We start from the raw sequence: 16,442 nt of genomic DNA on the forward strand, positions 1-16,442 counted from the left end.
GGGGAGTTCTCCCTGGTCTGTCCATCCAAAGCTCTATGATACACTTCCACCTCTGTGAGAGTCAGAGAGTGGAAATAACTCCTGCTCAGGCTTTCTAAAGAGGGGGAGGTTGAAAAGGCCAGGGAGGGGGAGCGGGCGGCAGGAGGCGGGAGGGAGGGGGACTACGTGTATTAGGGGAACTGCCCCCCCCCTTGTGCTTTGATCCCCTCGGTCGCTAGGAGAAACCAACTTTTCTCCTTGGGTTAATCAAAACCAAATTACTCAGGAATGTGGCAGGACAGGTCTGAGCTTCCAGGTCCCTTTGTCTTTGAGGATTTAAAATGAAAAAATAAATTTTTTAAAAGCAGATGGCAGTGGCTTACGGGATAGGTAAAGTGAAAAGTCTGAGGAGCCTTAAACCACATCCCCCACTCTCCAAACAAGAAAAAAAGAGGTATCTGTAAACCTACTCCCATCTATCAATAAAGAAGTTATTTCTGAAGACCTAAAGTCCAAAACTCAGAAAAACTTCCCATTTTATCCTTTACTGCCCCTCAAGAAAAGACACCCCTCCAAAAAAACTATACCTTGTCAAACTGCAAATAAGAAACCATGCAAGATTTAACAACAGCCGAATGCCACCACCCGGTTATAAAATGTATTATTAAAAGCAAAGTCCCCGGGAGCTGAAGAACAAAGCTGGGGAGTATTCTGTGGTGCAGGTGCTTCCTAGGGAATACTGGGGTAGGAAGGTGAGCATCCCGTCGCTGTTCAAACGCATCAATCAAATCGTGGCGACTTTGTAAACTTCAGGATCTCTTTAAGCCGGAAGAAGGGCGGTGTTTTGGGAAAGCCTCAACGTAGGGCCGCAAGGATGCCACGGGTGACAGACGATTACCACTATTCATCCCAACCCCCCCCCCCACACACACACACATACACCACACCGCTGTCCTGCCTAGTAGGAAAGTGTGCTGGGTGTGCCGGGCAGCCCAGAGACGCTGTTTCACTAACTGGAGAGGCAACAGGAAAAGGCTGACCTCAGAGATGAAAGAAACCTAGGGGTTGGAGCTATATTAAGGCCTCCACACCTCCCCAGCTCGCACTTTTGGCAGGCTTGTGCCACTGTGGGAGGTGTGGCCCTGCAGGCCAGGCTTCTGGAGACTCTACGGGGCAACACCCCAGCACCCGGTATTATTAGGGACAGCTAGGGATGAGGCGTCCCAGGGCACTCAGCAGCAGAAATACACACAGCTCTTGGTGCCTTATAACATGTCCTTATGCTTCACTGAAAAATCTGATCAGCCCCCACAGGACCCCTCCAAAAAAAAAAAAAAATGATAAACAAACAGAGCACCACCAGTTGAGCGACAGCCTGGACTCAAAAGATAAAACGAGGCCAACACACAGGCCTGACTACCAGCTCACCATAAATTCTAACTGGCCCCAGGCCTAGATTATCTGGGAGGTTGCACTAAAGTAACTTTTAAAATACTCTTCACCTTATCTTCAGGCCCAGTCAAACACACACATACATCACCCGTCTTAGATCTCTGCCATTAGGGTTCCATTAGACTTTCCAAAACAAGGTCATCCCAGTAGGCCCTTGCCCTGTTTCCGGTCACAGCTGCGGACTTTCACCCCCTTCTCCAACAAAAGGGACCTTGTACACAAAATTAACCCAAACCATTAGTCTGTGCGGTGTGAGAGAGTACATTGAGGCCTCGGAATATTTACCCTCCTTACAGGGCCCAGGGTACTGCCTAGAGGGCCTCCTCCACGGAGGCTGAGGGAGCTTCCCCCAGAGATTAGAGGCCCAGCTCCCTGGCTACAGCTGTTCAGTCAAGGCCCTACTTTTTCAGAGAATAAACATAAAACCTTTTTTTTTTTTTTTTTTTTTGGTAGGAAGAAGAAAAAAAAACTTTCTCCCAGACTCAATAGAAAATGGCTTGATTTCAGGGCTAAAAACGGCTGCAATCATCCTAGATGTTGCTGAGCTGTCCAATATGGTGGCCACCACCATTGTTGAGCTGTCCAATAGCAGAGCTTCTAGCCACACAGGACTCCCTCCTGAGCACTGGAAATATGGTGAGTCCCAACTGCTGAAACAAGGAGATCATGGCAATACTGTGTATCCCATAAAATATATTTTAAACTTAATTCCGCCTGCTTTTTACTTTTTTTTTTTTAACATTTATTTGTGTGTGGGTGTGTGAAAGAGAGAGAGAGAGGGAGAGAAAGAGAGAGAGAGAGAATATGAACAGGAAAGGGGTCAAGAGAGGTAGAGACACAGAATCCAAAGCCGGCTCCAGGCTCTGAGCTGTCAGCACAGAGCCCGATACGGGGCTCAAACTCATGAGCCGTGAGATCATGACCTGAGCCGAAGTTGGAAGCTTAACCAACTGAGCCACCAAGGTTCCCTTCTTTGTACTTTTTCTTAATGCCACTAGTAGAAAATGTACAACTATCAATAGGGCTTGAGTTCTATTTCTACAGGACAGCACTCAACAGGACAAAAATGACAGAGCCTCAAACACGAACCCATTACCACCCCCTAGAATGAAAGGGTCTTAATTTTTAAAAGCTGAGAAGACCATAAAATAAAGCAAATGGGAACACCTGACATCCACTGGGTCAAAGCCCAAGCTCAGAGGCTGGTCAACATGTCTACCTTGGAGTAGGAAGCCAGAATCCGCCATCTTGTTATCCCAGAGAAACGAATGCAATCTCTGTCCCAGTGGTTCTCAACCTGGGGTGATTCTGCCTTCCCAACAGACGGTGGGCAATTCCTGTAGACATTTTTGTTTGCGGGTAGGAATGAGCACGATACCAGCCAGGAGAAGTCAGGGACAGCTCGCCCAACAAAGAATGAGCCAACCCCAAGTGTCAACACCGCCCACATACAAGCACGAAGCAACCAGAACTGAGGTCAACTCAAGCACATTTCAATACTCAGATTTCCAGGGGCAGAGGTCTGGAGGGGACATTCCTTCGCAAAATGGTTTCTCTGCAGGCTCGGAAGTGGTAACAAAATTGAGTGGTATCAACAATGTGGGCAAATGAAAATAATAATAATAATAATGTTAAAACAACAGTCACTCTCTCACCAGACTGAGGACTGAGTCAAGGGTTGAGAGGTCTGGGTAGCTCTTTTTTTCTAGCTAGTGGGTAAAAAACGGGGTTTAAAGCCCAGAGCAGGGGCGCCTGGGTGGCTCACTCGGTTAAGCATCTGACTCTTGGTTTTTGGCTCAGGTCATGGTCTCGTGGTTTTGTGGGTTTGAGCCTCGAGTCGGTCTTTACGCTCACAGCTTGGAGCCTGCTTGGGATTCTCTCTCCCTGTCTGTCCCTACCCTTCCCCCACTCGTGCTATCTCTGTCTCTCTAAAAATAAATAAATAAACTTTAAAAAATAAGAAATAAAAAAATAAGGCTCAGAGCAACGTAAACCAGACTGCCCTGCATGCAAAGGGACACCATTCACGGAGGCTGCCGACTGGGCCAGCCACCCGCATGCCCGCCCTTGACTACAGAGGTTCCAGGGATGGGCGACAGGGCAGCAAGGAGCTGTGATCAGGCCTGCAGGGACAGGAAGGGAACTGGGCAAAGGACGGAGGAGGCCGAGACAGGAAGAGCGCAGGGATGAATGAGAACAGCCCCATTCGCAGAGCCAGGCTGGGAGGCATAGCAGGAAGGGGGGGTGGGGGGGAGGCACATGATAATTAACTCAGCAAGTTGATAGTATTTGCATATAAATGCCTCCACAAATCACTACAAACAAGCCAGGACAAGTCAGGCCTATTAGCATATACAAGCCAGCCCGGGAAGGCCTCTCTAGGTGGGTCATTGAGTGGGCTGCTCACTTAGAAGGCCGCCTGCCAGCTTCAGGGGGCAGGGTGGGGGGCACGTGAGGGGAGGGCCAGGGAGGATGAGGACACTGTGTCTATTTCACTCCTCAACGCAGTTAGTTGCAGGATGTCAAAAAGAATTGGCCTTATTCCCAGTCCATAAGGGCAGAGCCAAAGGAACGCTGGACCTTTGAGTTTATTCCTTCCTGGGTGCTGGGAAACAAAAGGTAGCAGAGGCCGGCAGCAGCAGCAAAAGAAATACAAAGGAAAAGGATGTGGGGATGGGAACTATCATTTGTGGAGAGGCTACTCAATATGCTGAGTGCTGTGAAGCCTGTTTTCGGCTGAATCGACTCCGCACTAAAAATGGGAAGTGTGTCTTGTGCCCATTTTACAGATGAAAGAGGTAAGACTCAGAAAGCTTACGTGATGGGTCCACAGTCACAGAGTGGGGCCGGACCAGAACTGGGCCTCAGGCCTATGACCCCAGCAGCAGGGTCTGGGCTCAAGTAAAGAGATGAATAAGAGCCAGCTTCCCAAAAAAGCAGGTTCATCTCTGCTTCTCCCACAACACTGAGTGTGAACACCAGAATGCCCATTTTAAGGGCTGATTCATAAGCCACTCTCTTGTCCTAAACTGATGTCTCCCCAGTTTTATTTTAGAATTCTCTGCACCAGTGAGGAAGAGCGCACCTCCCCCGAAGCAGACACTTGGGAGTCTGCACCAGGATTTCCTCTATCAGCCAATTTCTCCTCTGTCTGGACAACTGTTACAGCTTGCCCAGCAAGGGCAAAATAAACGGACTGTCCTTTCCCAAAATGTAGGAGTTCTCCGCTTTCCCTAAAGACACCTCTACCTCTGGGCTTCATAACTTTAGGAGGAAAAACCAGCCTCAACTTCTTCTTTGAAAACATTGGGGGGTGGGAGCAGGAAACCCCTGTTATTTTCGCTACTGCCATTCTCTGCCTGGAACTCCATTTTAAAAGTAAGCCAGTTCGGCCCAGGTAACAAGTGTTTGTACAGTCAGGGATACAGATAGAAAGTCTTTATCAATGCCTGTCCCCTGGCAATAACTATGTATCAAATATGAAAGTGACATCATTCAAGAATCTGCCAGGACAGAGGTGATGTTTAAAAAATAGTCATTTCTGGGGCGCGTGGGTGGTTCAGTCGGTTACGTGTCCAACTTCGGCTCAGGTCATGATCTCACGGTTCGTGGGTTTGAGCCCCACGTCAGGCTCTGTGCTGACAGCTAGCTCAGAGCCTGGAGCCTGTTTCAGATTCTATTTCTCCCTCTCTCTCTGACCCTCCCCTTCTGACGCTGTCTCTCTCTCTCAGAAGTAAATAAAACATTAAAAAAAATTTTTTTTAAAAGTCATTTCAGCAATGAGATCAACCTCCTAATACACACTGAATCCAGGCTTCTTAAGTGTCCAAAAGTTGACTTGACGCTTTAGCAAAGATGCAGATGTCCCACGGAGAAACACAGAGCTGTTACAAGGAAGCAAAAACCACTCCCCCTACAAGCCAAATGTACATTAAGAACCAAGGCCCTGAGCCAAAGAGCATTTTAGGAAGCAGGGCCTGAAATGGTGGAAGAGGCTTGCATTGTTTCTTGAGCAGTTAAGAAAAACTGTTTAAAAGGGGAAAAAAGAAGAAGAAGAAGGAAAAGTTGCTGAGAAGGAGAAAAAAAGCACACACGTGTTTTTTAGCACATTTTCACTGGACACAAATGTCAGGAAGACGAAGTTGTCCAAAACAGGCCACTCAGAGACCGTTAAGTGTGGGAAGCAAGTAAGTTCACGTCTACACATATGTACTTTTTAAAGACTTACAGGAGTCAAAACTCTTTTGAAAAGAGCTTTTTATACACTGAAGGGAGACTTCCATATTTGAACAGGCACTTATATGACTGGGGGGTGGGGGGGCTGCAGGGCTGAAATCGAATATCAAATTAAGCCCCTTGGTCTTTTCTTCCCTGAGCTAATCTGGCTCCAGCCTCTCCACTAAGGAGATTCGAGTGAGAAGGCGTACAGCTGCCTGTCAACTGCAAGTTTCATACTGAAATGCAGAGCCCACAACAGAGACATGCACAGGCTACAGCCCTCATTCAAAATCTAGCTCAACCAACACGCTCAGAAACATTTTTCTCCAGGCACATTCCTGGATGAAATTGGGCACAACCAAGAAACCAGAAGAATTGTTTTTGTCCATCCCCCCTCCCACCGAAATCTCCAAGTTGTTCAACCCTTCTTACCCCTCAGCAAGTCTACACACTGTGCCCTCCTAGTCTACAAGCCCTCACCATGCCTTAGACCCTAGTCACCCCACTACTCAGCCCTTCTCTTTGGCTATTGCTCTCACACACACACACACACACACACACACGTTAACACCAGCACACACTTTCTCACATACACAGAGCAGGGAGGTCTGAGCAATCGCCAACTGCTGCCCCCAGAAGCGTGAGGTGGGGGCTGTCTCACTCCCAGATCAAAGGTTTGTGGCCAAAATCACTTTCAGGACAGTGCGTGAAATCGGCAGCAGATGAAAATTCCACTGTCTTTTCACAGAGTCCAACGGAGCCAGTTTTCCCAGTTCAGAGTCTCCGTACAGATGACTGAAGATACTCCATAAACTCCCAAATGTTGCCCCAAAAGAGCCACTTAAAATTAAAGACAAGATAATCATTTCAGAAAGCCTTTAAGGCCATTATGTGATTCGCAGAAGAGAAGGGGAGAGGGATGCTGGCCCCTCCCCATCTTCACCAAGAGTGGTCTGCATAGAGGTTTCTGATGGCTTTGGTCCCAAACCAGCAACACCCAGAGAGAGAGAGCAGGGAGTGGGAGGGGAGTCCATGTTTGTCCATCCACTCCTCCCTTCTCCGGAAGCCTCAATCCCACTTCAGGTAGAGAAGAGGATGGGGAAACCTTGGGGGTGGCACAAAATTCAAAGCACGAACAGCTGCACCACGTAAGCTCTCCATTCCCCACCCCCAGGACACAGGAGGCCGGCTGAGGCCTCTCTGGAACGGTGCACCAAAACCCCCATGCATTAATCCTCGTGTTGACATGACTGCGTGATGGCCCTCCCATGGGAAGGGAGAAGGGCTCACCCAAAAGGCAGATTAAGCCCAGGCATTTTGCTAAGAGGCCCTGTCTGGGGTTACAACCAACAAAACAGAAGTCTTACCCTGAAATGAAGCCAAATTTGTCACCTAGCAAACTCTCTCTCTTTTCCCCTTTTTATTCACACCCTTATCCTTGCAAAAGCAAGAAACTCCAAGCAATTAACAGTGAAAGAGAAGAAACATCAATGAAAAAGAAACCATCTTTAAAAGTTGTAAGTAAGAATCAAAGGCACCTTCCATGGGCAAAGAACTCTCTAGAAACACACCCATCACTGGGAGACCACTCACTGCCTCCTCCTCACCAGCCAACCCTGCCCCAAAGAATGAAAACCAGGAAACACACACACACACACACACACACACACACACACACACACCANTAAAGAATGAAAACCAGGAAACACACACACACACACACACCATTCAAGTTATCTCACTGCTTGTGAAGTTTCCACACAAAGCTGCTGTCAGTTTCCCAGCTCCTGTCCATACAGGAGTCATTTACTATGTTGGGGGAAGGGACCCTCTAACATCTGATTGTTCTCTTCCAACATGTGCAAAGTGACAATCTAGCAGCCAACATTAAATCATATAGAAAGGAAATCTGACAGTTGTTGATTTTGTACTTTTTCTCCTTAATCTGGACTTTGCAAGAGGCTTGCCAATGAGCCAAGATTTCTGCCACAGTTCCTCTCTTGGGGCAATTTGACTCAATCTCAGCTTCTGTATATTTCTCAATTTGAGCGGCCTACAGACTTGGGACGCTGTACTTTGGACAGAAAAGGCATCCTTTAAAATCTGATTAAGACTAGCTCCTGCAAAGGCACTCCCTTGCCTGGATTCTATTACAACTGGGTCCCGATTTCCTTGACTGCAGCTTTTAGAAGCTGCATCCCCAGGCAGAGGATGATGGTTCTGGGCGGTGCTGTGATTTCAGGCAATCACCATTACAACCAAATTCTCATACCAGAGCATTGGGATACCCCTATGAAGTTCACTGTAATGGAATCTGCCTTCCTGTTGTGTTTATATGGTACCGCCCCCATCCTGGTTAATTACACCAGCCTTGGGAACCAGAGTAGGCAACAGGCCCAAGCATTACAGAAATAGGGCAGGCTAAGAGAGAGCAACCATTCTAATAACAACTGAGAGTATAAACCACAGCACATACTGTATTTGTGGAGGCTACAGAGTCAGGTGTATTATCCCTGTAATACTGGCAAGCGAGAGGTGAAGCTTCAAGTTTCTTCGGGCCAGAATCACTACCTCTGTTGTGTCCCCTGTAAGATGAAGCTAAACGTTTCAGGTTAAGAAGCAAATTGGAATATCTAAAAAGTGAGTGTAACAAGTCACCTTCCCTTCTAGGGAGAGAGCAGTTACTTAACGCTTTTACAAAGTGCTGCTTAGTCACCTAAATATTTATGTGTTCATGTTAATGAGGCTGTTGTAAATCTACAAGTTAATTTCTTAGGTAAGGGTCCACTTTGGACCCAAGTATTTCCAAGGTCTCACACTCACACTTTAGAAGTAAAAAAAAAGAAAAAAAAAAAAAGAAGGCTCCATTGTCTGTTTGTCCAACAATACATAGTGACAATAAGGACTCCATGCATACCGCTTGTGACCAGAACTGAAAAAAACAGGCTAAATCATCACTAGCCCCAGGTAATACTTTGCTAACATTCGGCAATCACAGATTTATTCTAATGAACTAACAACCTTTGGGCCATCCAAGGTGAGCCAGGCCTGTCCTGGGAGTGTCTAGTAATCATCATTTAAAGTCATAATGATGAAAACTGAAATCTCGCTTATTCTAACTCCTTGCCACTGGGCAGTCCATTGGCACGGAGTTTACATGGCAGTTAAATCCGATCCCAAAGAAGCAAGAAGGGAGGCACTTCACTGTCCTGTTGGGATGAGCCAAACAGAGGCCTGCTGAGAGTGCTGTTTTATTTGGGTCCTTTCCACCTTCCCTGAGTATTCATTTGTACAAATAAAAGACGGAAGGGAAGAAACCAAAATTAAAGTTTCAGGTGGTTGGGAAAGCAGCTCAGATTTTTTTTTTTTTTTAATTTTGGAAGAGTTACCAAGCATTTCTCAATAGTTTCCTGTCCATCAAAACTGTTTTCAGGAGAACTGGAAAACAGCAGTTCTATCCCATAGAAAGTGCAGCCATTTCAAAAAAGAGCTGGGAGAGGGAGGTGACCCATGTCATAAAGACAGAAGGTCTCCAAGTCATTTAATTCCTTGTGATTCCAAAAGGGCTGATTTTAAAGTGTAAAAGTGCTTGCTTCTGCCTCTGCCCCGTGTTGTTAAATAACACTTGGGCAATTAAATAAAAGAGCAAAGTATGACCCCAGCCCATTCTGAGAGGCACTCACACGCTCTCTGCACACATGCTAGAAACGAAGTGCAGACAATCTCCTTAGTCCTGTAATTTAAGGACGGGTGAGAGGAAAAGTTTCTCTTGGCCTTCATAGCCACAGACCACCTGAAAGGGGGCCTTCGGGGTCTCTGCAAAATATAATGCACAAAAATACAGGTGTGCAAACACCCAGGTACGCACCTCTCTCCAATGACTCGTTTCCTGAAACCCTTAAATTATTTAGAACAGTGGACTCCTGACCTCCCACATACCCCACCTCTATCCCCTAATTGCTTTTTGTGTTTGGGTTGGGTAAAGAGAAGGATTCAGAATCTCAGGCCGCCAGTGGCTATTCTGCAAACTAGGAACAGGCCACGTTCTGGCCTTGGCCTCTCTCAATCAGGTTACCTCGGAAGGTGTCTGTTTTCCTCTCAAACGCAGTCTCTCCCCCAGCACTTGGGCTTCCTTCTCCAGCCCAGCCTCCTGGAACTCATGATTTTTAGGGTTTCCCCTTGAAACCTATCCAGAAACCACAGCCATTAAAAGAACATGAAGGTTTGACACCTCCTGAATTTAGGAATGAGGGGACTCAAGGGGCTAACTCTGCACACTCGCACCTGCTGCTTGATGGCAAAGTAACAAAGTTCCCCAGCTAGCAGGAGCAAGCTTTAAATTATACTCTATTTATTTAGTGACTTGTCTCCAAGGATCTCAAAGCATCGGATGAAATAAGATGACGTGTAACTTTCTCACTATCTACCTTCAAGGCTTAAGTATGTTTTCCTTGCTTTGCCTGTATACATTCCACGAAGCAGGCCCCAGCCCCAGGGGGAAAGGCCTTCTCCCTCCCTGTGCCCAAGTGAGGCCGTCTAATCTCTCTGAGCTTATCTATCAGTGGCTTTCAGAGTCTTCCAAGCCTGTTAAGTGACACAAACAGGGGGTGGGAGCAGTGAGGACCCTCCTGGATTCACCTGCTCGTGTGTTTCATTTAAACCAGTTTATAGACCGTGGGCCACTAAGCCAGGAAATGCATTCCTATAATACACCAGGCACGAGTGATGGTCTTTGCCCTCCAGGTGTTTTAGTATTCTTATAATACAGGTATGTCCAAAGCAGAAAAGACCATTTTCCAGAAAGTTCTTTTCCCTCTATAAGTCTACAGTGATTACTCCCCCCACCCCCCCAATTGACCTAACTTGGGTAATCTTTCTCCTTTAACAGGACAAACATCACAGCTCTCCCTCTCCTCCACCCCTCTCCCCCACGTAAATGTTTTTCCAGAGTGCGAACAAACTAAAATTAGAGGGTGGGCAAGTGGATCTCCAAAGGTGCCTTCCAACTGAAACCTCTGATTCTCCCTTTAATTACTCCACAATAAGCACATTCTTCGCATTGTTTCAAACTGACCAGTGACTTCTCTTATGCTTGAAAAGGGCGTATTTTAAGGCGGAGGAACCCAAACTTTTAAAAGACACTAGCACCGCAAGTATTCGGAAGGCAGGAACTAATCCAAAAACAAAATAAGGAAGAAGGGAGGGAGAGAGGAGGAAAGATGGGAAGAGGAAGGGCTTCACTCTATACCAGCAGAATTTAGACACTCTCATCCCAGGTAGGTTCCAATGGGAATCTACGAGTTCAAGTGCATCCAGCCTGCCCTTCCCCCACATGCCCCAAGAGAATGGGAAGTTCAGCCAAGACTTGCAGCACCTGCCTGCCGCTCTAGGCCAGCGGTGCGAACCAGGCGGGCTGGCCGGCTGGGGAGGGAGGCTCCACTCACCTGGCACACAAAGGCTCCGTACACCTCCGGAGGGAGGAGGCACTCGCAGGTCCGGGGGCCGCGGCGCGCTCGACAATGGGAAATTCCAGCGGCACCGGAGCCCCGAACTTACCCACCCCGGGCGGCATTCTCCCCACCTCCCGCCGCCCCCAGGACTCCGAGGTGGCTCTGGCTAGTTGCAGGGGGGCCGCAGGCAGGCGCGGGGGGCTCATGGTGGCGGCGGCGGCGGGGGCTGGCGGTCGCCCCTCCCCGGGAGGGAGGGTCCCCGGGGCGGGGCGGGGAATCACNCAGCCCCGCCGCCGCTCGGCTCCCCGGGCAAAGCCTGACATCTACAGTCGTGCCGGGCGCAGGCCGGGTACTCGGTGGCGGCCGCGCCCGCGGGGACACGGGGACACGCGGGCACGCGNCGGGAACAAAGCCCAGTCCTTCCCAGGCGCTGACCCCTCTCTCTCATCAGAAGTCCGGGGCCGGCCTAGAATCGGGAGAGAAGAAAGGGGCGCGCCCTCGACCACAAAAGGGAGCCTGGGGCCTCAGAACCGGAGCCATCCGTCTCTGGGCCCCATCCACGTCATAGCCAGGCCACTCTAGCATGGGGACATTAGCCAATGTGGACAGGAATTTATTTGAAACACACACCCATCCTATTAACTGCTTTACAGGGCACTTCTGTTTTTCAGCTGCAGAAACTTAGAAAAACATCCCCTGCTCTCCATTGAGAGTTTAAGGATAGAGTTTTTCATGGGAGAGAAAGAAAGGGGGGGGGGGGGGGCAAAAAAAGAAGTCACAGCTTGCAATTCAGCTTAGTCTTTTTACAAGACTTGCCTTAAAACATACACACACACACACACACACACACACACACACACATTTCAGATAAGGCATACATCATGCCCTTCACAGGGAGATTCTACTGCCAGGTCAAATTCAATGAGGCCACCCCAGCTGGTCAGACCAACGGCTGGACACTTTTCTATTCTCCCCAGGTTCACCTTCTCCGTTCTCAAATGCAAAGGCAGCACCAGAGAAATCTCACCGGAAGTCACTGTCCTCCCTGTCAGAATCCCACGCTCAGTCTGATTTTACTCCTGATTCTCCCAGCACAGAAGGGCACCTGCTTTTTCCTTTCCGAAAGCCACCCGCCCAGGCTGGCCCCACAACCTTCAGAGTCCTTTCCCCGACTGCACAATAATGAACCATGCAAGTGTTAGAAATATAATAAGCTCAGGAGGCAAAGAGCTGTATGTATGGAATCGTATTAGCATTAAGCACACTGATGCAGGAGGAAAGAGGAGCCTCGGCTGATTGAAACTATCATGTCTTCATGCACTAGGCATTTTGCACAATGTAATTTGAGTTCAAATTAACGTAAATATCCAACCTGTTGGGGACAGACAACCCCTCTCTACATTTTACATTTTAGTCCAGAAAAGAGATTCCAAAAAAAATTTTTTTTTGTCTGCCAGGGCCCTGGGAGGAAAGACTGCCTCTAGGGAATCATGTTCGATTAGGGACAAAGGAGAGCACAAGCCAAATTCTGTCACACATGAGAGAGTATGGGGGGGGGGGTGGCTGGAGAGCAAAAAAGGAAAGTGGAGGATGATTCTGCAAACCAGAGTATGATCAGTGCCGAGCTGTCGCCAGACCACCTGACTTCAGACCCAAGAACAGGTGGTGTTTTCAAAACACACTATTATTTATATTAGCCACATGAGTTGAGAACACCTTAAAGAAAACCAATTAATAATTTAATTGAAAAAGTGACTATGAATAATACATGAAGATGATGATGCTAGCAATAACACAAGTAACGTGGCACTCACAACACAGAGACGTCTCTGGAAACGTCTTCAGGCCCCTAGGTCTTACCTGGGAGCAACCTGGAACCCGTGAGGTAAAGGCAGTAAGAAAACGTTACTCCCCGAAAATCTAATTTTGCTGCTTTATCTTAACTTTTATTAACAGGGGATGACCTCATCATCTAGTGACATCATGAACCTGGTGGGCCGACAGATAAATATCTTCAATAAAAGAAAAGCTGGAATGCCAAAGAACCAGCCATAGAGGAATCTGGAAGGATGTGGAAGTGCTGTGCAGAAGGCCCCAGGGGGATCGCAGGACACTGCCAGCGTCCCAAGGGGCACACACGGCAATGTGCCCTCCTGAACCTCAGAGGTTCTGACAAGTGGAACTGGGAGTGACCCTGGGTCCCTTTCCTTTATCTTAATCCAGCACGGGCTACATACATGGTGAGAGCTGGTCAAGCCTGCCTTTGTTACAGGCAAAATTTGAACAGGTTAGTCCACAGGCAGGGATCTAGGGCCTCTGGAGCATCAATATCAAGGGTTACCAAAAACGCTGGGGACCTCACCTCTACCAAAACGTATTGTCATCATTAACAAAACAATACCTCTTCAGAGGGATTCTGGAACTTTTGCACTCCTCTATGGAATCAAGTGTTTCCCTGAAAGACAGGTTGCAAATTCTGTCCTCTGGCTCCCAAAGGCCCTGGCTCTTCGAGGGCAGATCTCTGGCAGAGACAGTCTGGCACTCTCAGGGCTCCTGAACACTGTAGACAAATAAACTCACTCTCAGAAAAGCCAGTTCTCCATAGCTAGTCTCATCTCATCTGACAACGGTAATTGTCAACAGCCAAAAGTATAAATATTTAAAAATAAAACAGGGAATGCTAACCTCGTCCCCACTCCTCCCCTTACCTACTCTCCAAGCCAGAGGCCAGCCCCCTACCACTTAGCTGGCTGGTAAGTTACCGTGATCCCAACTGAGCCAAACTGGCTTCTCTCTCTTCTCTCTCTCTCTCTCTCTCTCTCTCTCTCTCTCTCTCTCACACACACACACACACACACACACACACACTCCCTCTCCAACACCATATCCCTTCACTTCAGCAAAAGTAAATATGATCTCTGAGCTAAGATACAGTGAATGTCAGCATTCTGACTTCCAGCTAAACCTGGACTCTATTTTCACAGCACAAATAGGGTTAGGGGAGATCTGTATATTCTTCCAGATCCCTGCATTTTTATTAAAATATACAGACACACTGATTTTAAAATTATTGCTTCAATAACCTTGAGGTTTTAACAAAGAAAAAGCCAGGAGAGGGGACAAACACAAGTCCCTGAAACAAACAATAAAATATTTGGAGCTAAATTGCACTCCGTGCCCTGAATTCACCCCATCATTCCTAGGCAGTTATATTTAGGGGCCTGGTGCCCACCAGATGACCAGGCCCTCCTGGGTGCAACAGAGAACGCAGGCTTTCCTCAGAACAGCCCACACTCACCTTCATAACCACGGGAGGCTGGCCTGCCAAGGCCTACACAGATAATTTGATTCACATTTCTCTGACACATACCTCAAGGCCTCCATCTATCACTACAATGCTAATTCCAGAGATTAATTTTTTACCCCCAAATCAGGGGTGGGACATTATCTAGTTTACTTACCCACCCTCCCACCTTGGACGCTACATCTATCAGCGACACACCTAAGAAAGACACAAATGAGTAACCATGTTTTAACAACCATGATCGGAAGGGGCTTTTCCAAATTAATTTTTAAGTTACAAAGCTCAAGTTTTAAGAAAGCCAAAAATAAAGGACTTGCATTACAACAGCTTTAAAGCATTAGGTGAAGTGCTTGCTCTCTTTCTTCCTTTTTTTTTTTTTAACAAAATATCATTTCTAAAAGGGCAAAGAGAATTTGCCATGCAAGACTTTTATACCCAAGGGGATTCTTACATTTGTGTTTCTAAACCTTGAAATTGAGAATTTTAATGAAAAGGCAGACAGATGCTTAAGGACAGCATCGCAATCAGGGTCCATACATTACAGTAGAGAAGCGCTTTGTTTGGGGGCCAGAAAAAAGAGGTGGGCTCCTATTTTGTCATGGGCCATCCCCACTGTGGGACTCAGCCCTGTGCACTCTGATGCAAACCACTGCATTCTTGGAGGAAAGCAGGTTGGAGGGAGGAGAAATGACAAGGGAAACAGGAGAGGAAGAGAAGGGGGAGGAGGTAAGGCCTCTTTCTATCTCTTTCTATAAATCGGAGTTTGGGGGGGAAAAAAAACCAAACAGAATCTCAGCACAGCCTCAATTCCATAATATGTACCACCAGCTCCCCTACACATGTGTTAAAACAATCAATTAAACAATATGCCAGGAGCACACTAACCAAGATCAGATTTTTGTTTCAGGGAAGAATTTTATTTGGCTTGGCCATTCCTTCCTATCAAGCAACCACTTCTCGGGCCAGGACACTGAAGGATAAACAAAAGACGACCCTGTTCACACTCTCCCTCCCCCCCCACAAATGATTCTAGAATCCCATTTTCTTATCTTGCCATCTTAGTGCGTTTTTGTTTGCAATCTGTGCTAATCTGACTTAAGAGCCCGGGCTGAAATTTCACATATCCTCCAAGTCAGCCAGTGTTTTAGAATCTGGATTTCTATTGAGGCTGTTCCAATCGTCAGCAAGGCCTACGGTAAAATGTGCTTCATGCTGTTTCGATTGTCTCTCTGCAGACAAATAGAAACTGTGAAATTTAAAGAATGGATAAAAAAAAAAAATCTAAAACAAAGAGGTTAAAAAAATAGGACAAATGTTTTTGCTTTTGTGTCTCCCTGGAGCAATTGTTTGGAGGAGTCTGCATTGACAATAACCATGAGAAGGCCATCTAAAGGCGATGCGCACACAAGGGGACTCCTTGCCTGCTGCCTTTGGTCTGGGAGAAAAAGCACCTTAGCTCCGTTCTCCAGGAACAAAAGGCCAGGGCCACGGAAGGGGGGAGAGGTTACTGGGGCTTTCACATGGAGCCAAGTGTCAATGCAGGTTCATTTTTCACCCGTCTTAGTTGGAAAGCAGCTCAGTGAACTTCCTAATGACTGCTTTTCCCTCTACCCCTATTATTTCTAAACCTAAAAGAACAAAACAATAATATTTTTTTAAACCTAAAACCCATCATCCTATTAAAGGAAAGCCTTAGGGACCTACAAAGTTTTCCCTCCTTCCTTTCCCCACCCTACTTTTTTTTTTTTTTTTTTTGAGGAGGAGGAGGATGGGGGATTCCAATTGTAGATCACATGGAAATAAGAGACACTGGACATTGTGGCCATTTTTAGTAACACCAGAACTGCCTTTATGTCTACAAAAAGGCAGGGAGCAGAAAAATAAACGCAAAAGGCGGGGGGTGGGGAGGGGGGAGACTGATCGGGGTAGAGGTGATAATCGGGAGGCTGTAGGGCAGCACCTGAAAACATTTTCTTTTTTCACAGCATGAAGTCACTAATGCCAGCTTTCAGATTTGGGACTGAAACAAAGTCATCACT

General features: G+C 47.2%; 1 protein-coding gene across 1 annotated transcript in view; it reads right to left on the reverse strand.

The window, feature by feature from the left end:
- ZFHX3 (zinc finger homeobox 3) overlaps positions 1-11,129 on the reverse strand; it is a 244,718-nt gene extending 233,589 nt beyond the window's left edge. The window contains 1 exon segment of the mRNA XM_077756375.1: positions 11,094-11,129. The gene's annotated coding sequence lies outside the window, so the exon portion shown is untranslated.
- Between the last annotated feature and the right edge of the window lie 5,313 nt (positions 11,130-16,442).

Source organism: Crocuta crocuta, unplaced genomic scaffold (genome assembly GCF_008692635.1).
Source record: "Crocuta crocuta isolate KB4526 unplaced genomic scaffold, BGI_CrCroc_1.0 scaffold388, whole genome shotgun sequence".
Taxonomy (NCBI): domain Eukaryota; kingdom Metazoa; phylum Chordata; class Mammalia; order Carnivora; family Hyaenidae; genus Crocuta; species Crocuta crocuta.